Raw genomic sequence first — 3750 nt, 5'->3', positions numbered from 1 at the left:
GTGATGATGGTGGTGTTGTTGGGGGTGGTGGTGGTGATGGTGGTGTTGATGATGGTGGTGTTGATGATGGTGGTGGTGGTGATGGGGGTGGTGTTGATGATGGTGGTGGTGTTGGGTGGTGGTGGTGGTGATGGTGATGATGGTGGTGTTGATGATGGTGGTGGTGGTGTTGGGGGTGGTGGTGGTGGTGATGATGATGGTGGTGGTGGTGGTGATAATGGTGGTGGTGGTGGTGGTGATGGTGATGATGGTGGTGTTGATGATGGTGGTGGTGGTGTTGGGGGTGGTGGTGGTGGTGATGATGGTGGTGGTGGTGGTGGTGGTGATAATGGTGGTGGTGGTGGTGGTGGTGGTGATGATGATGGTGGTGGTGGTGATGGTGGTGTTGGTGGTGGTGTTGGGGGTGGTGGTGGTGATGGTGATGATGGTGGTGGTGGTGGTGGTGATGGTGGTGGTAGAGGTGGTGGTGGTGGTGGTGATGGTGGTGGTAGAGGTGGTGGTGGTGGTGGTGATGATGGTGGTGTTGATGATGGTGGTGGTGGTGGTGATGGGGGTGGTGTTGATGATGGTGGTGATGATGATGGTGATGATGGTGGTGGTGGTGGTGGTGGTGGTGGTGGTGGTGGTGGTGGTGGTGATGGGGGTGGTGTTGATGATGGTGGTGATGATGATGGTGATGATGGTGGTGGTGGTGGTGGTGGTGGTGGTGGTGGTGGTGGTGGTGGTGGTGGTGGTGGTGGTGATGATGGTGATGGTGATGATGATGATGATGGTGGTGATGGAACCCTCTAGTCATGTCTGGTCAGTAATGTAATCACATTTTGTGGAAATGATAAATTATATTCACATCGGTTGAGTTGATTATCAATGAACGCAGGCATGTCCTCACCATCTGGGACCTCTATGAGAGCCATCCATCATCACCGTCTCAGGAATATTTCTCCATTCTGCATTCACCTGGACCTCATTTGATAGACTGTGCTGAGGAACTGATTGCTAAGAAATGACATTGCGTAAACATGCAGTCTGTAAACTGTGTCTACACCCATTACAAAATCCTTTATAAACTTTAATACAAGATACCATAGGATAAAGTGTTACTGAACATATCTGTATATAGCTCAACAGTACAATATGCTGATATTTAGCTTTGGAAATAAGTACAGTACGGGTTTTGTACTGTCGTCTGCTCAGATAGGTTAGTCTGCGTAACATTTTTAGTTAGCCTTCCACTGAAGTGGTTTACGGACATATTGAAAGCTCGCAGCTCACCGGGGTTGAGTAGGACGAAATACTTTAATCGTAAAGGTGTATTCTCACTTAACCCTAACCTAATTAGGTTGTGAAGCCGTAGCAGTGGACAGATAATAGTAATGACACACTCTCTCTTTCTCTCGCTCGCTCTGAAAGCACTCAAATCAAGATTGTTCTCAAGATAGAGGTAGTGGTAATGGACTGACCTTTCAGTGAGCTTTGGACTACTGTGATTGCTAATTAATCCTTGATTTCTCTGTCTGTTTCTACGGCATGGTGTGTGTGAGTGTGTGTGTGTGTGTGCATAGTACAATGCATTAAGTAACTATTTCGATGTAGATAATCAGATTAGTGAACTTTTAATGGTAAAGTCAACTAAAGGTGCAAAAGGTAACACTTAATACAAATGACATCTATCTGTACCTCAGTGTTGTACCTCAGCACTAGCAAACAGTGTTGTACCTCAGCAGTAGCAGACAGTGTTGTACCTCAGCAGTAGCAGACAGTGTTGTACCTCAGCAGTAGCAGACAGTGTTGTACCTCAGTGTTGTACCTCAGCAGTAGCAGACAGTGTTGTACCTCAGTGTTGTACCTCAGCAGTAGCAGACAGTGTTGTACCTCAGCAGTATCAGACAGTGTTGTACCTCAGTGTTGTACCTCAGCAGTAGCAGACAGTGTTGTACCTCAGTGTTGTACCTCAGCAGTATCAGACAGTGTTGTACCTCAGCAGTATCAGACAGTGTTGTACCTCAGCAGTAGCAGACAGTGTTGTACCTCAGTGTTGTACCTCAGCAGTAGCAGACAGTGTTGTACCTCAGTGTTGTACCTCAGCAGTAGCAGACAGTGTTGTACCTCAGTGTTGTACCTCAGCAGTAGCAGACAGTGTTGTACCTCAGTGTTGTACCTCAGCAGTAGCAGACAGTGTTGTACCTCAGTGTTGTACCTCAGCAGTAGCAGACAGTGTTGTACCTCAGTGTTGTACCTCAGCAGTAGCAGACAGTGTTGTACCTCAGTGTTGTACCTCAGCAGTAGCAGACAGTGTTGTACCTCAGCAGTATCAGACAGTGTTGTACCTCAGCAGTATCAGACAGTGTTGTACCTCAGTGTTGTACCTCAGTGTTGTACCTCAGTGTTGTACATCAGCAGTAGCAGACAGTTTTGTACCTCAGCAGTAGCAGACAGTGTTGTACCTCAGCAGTAGCAGACAGTGTTGTACCTCAGCAGTAGCAGACAGTGTTGTACCTCAGCAGTAGCAGACAGTGTTGTACCTCAGTGTTGTACCTCAGCAGTAGCAGACAGTGTTGTACCTCAGCAGTAGCAGACAGTGTTGTACCTCAGTGTTGTACCTCAGCAGTAGCAGACAGTGTTGTACCTCAGCAGTATCAGACAGTGTTGTACCTCAGCAGTAGCAGACAGTGTTGTACCTCAGTGTTGTACCTCAGTGTTGTACCTCAGCAGTATCAGACAGTGTTGTACCTCAGTGTTGTACCTCAGCAGTAGCAGACAGTGTTGTACCTCAGTGTTGTACCTCAGCAGTAGCAGACAGTGTTGTACCTCAGCAGTATCAGACAGTGTTGTACCTCAGTGTTGTACCTCAGTGTTGTACCTCAGGAGTAGCAGACATTGTTGAACAGACAGACAGAATGAGAGTTTGACAACGTGAATATTTCATTGGATTATTTCTGTCTGTTTGTCTCTAGAGCCCTGAATTGCATCCACAATGGAACCCTATTCTCTCTCTGGTGCACTTCTATTGACTGTAGACCTATGGTACTGCACTACTTTTGACTGTAGACCTATGGTACTGCACTACTTTTGACTGTAGACCTATGGTAGTGCACTACTTTTGACTGTAGACCTATGGTAGTGCTCTACTTTTGACTGTAGACCTATGGTAGTGCACTACTTTTGACTGTAGACCTATGGTAGTGCTCTACTTTTGACTGTAGACCTATGGTAGTGCACTACTTTTGACTGTAGACCTATGGTAGTGCACTACTTTTGACTGTAGACCTATGGTAGTGCACTACTTTTGACTGTAGACCTATGGTAGTGTACTACTTTTGACTGTAGACCTACGGTAGTGCACTACTTTTGACTGTAGACCTATGGTAGTGCACTACTTTTGACTGTAGACCTATGGTAGTGCACTACTTTTGACTGTAGACCTATGGTAGTGCACTACTTTTGACTGTAGACCTACGGTAGTGCACTACTTTTGACCGTAGACCTATGGTAGTGCACTCTTTTTGACTGTAGACCTATGGTAGTGCACTACTTTTGACTGTAGACCTATGGTAGTGCACTACTTTTGACTGTAGACCTATGGTAGTGCACTACTTTTGACTGTAGACCTATGGTAGTGCACTACTTTTGACTGTAGACCTATGGTAGTGCACTACTTTTGACTGTAGACCTATGGTAGTGCACTACTTTTGACTGTAGACCTATGGTAGTGCACTACTTTTGACCGTAGACCTACAGTAGTGCACTACT

The sequence above is a fragment of the Salvelinus fontinalis genome, chromosome 23 (genome assembly GCF_029448725.1).
Source record: "Salvelinus fontinalis isolate EN_2023a chromosome 23, ASM2944872v1, whole genome shotgun sequence".
Taxonomy (NCBI): Eukaryota; Metazoa; Chordata; class Actinopteri; order Salmoniformes; family Salmonidae; genus Salvelinus; species Salvelinus fontinalis.
Note: the sequence above shows the minus strand (reverse complement) of the source record.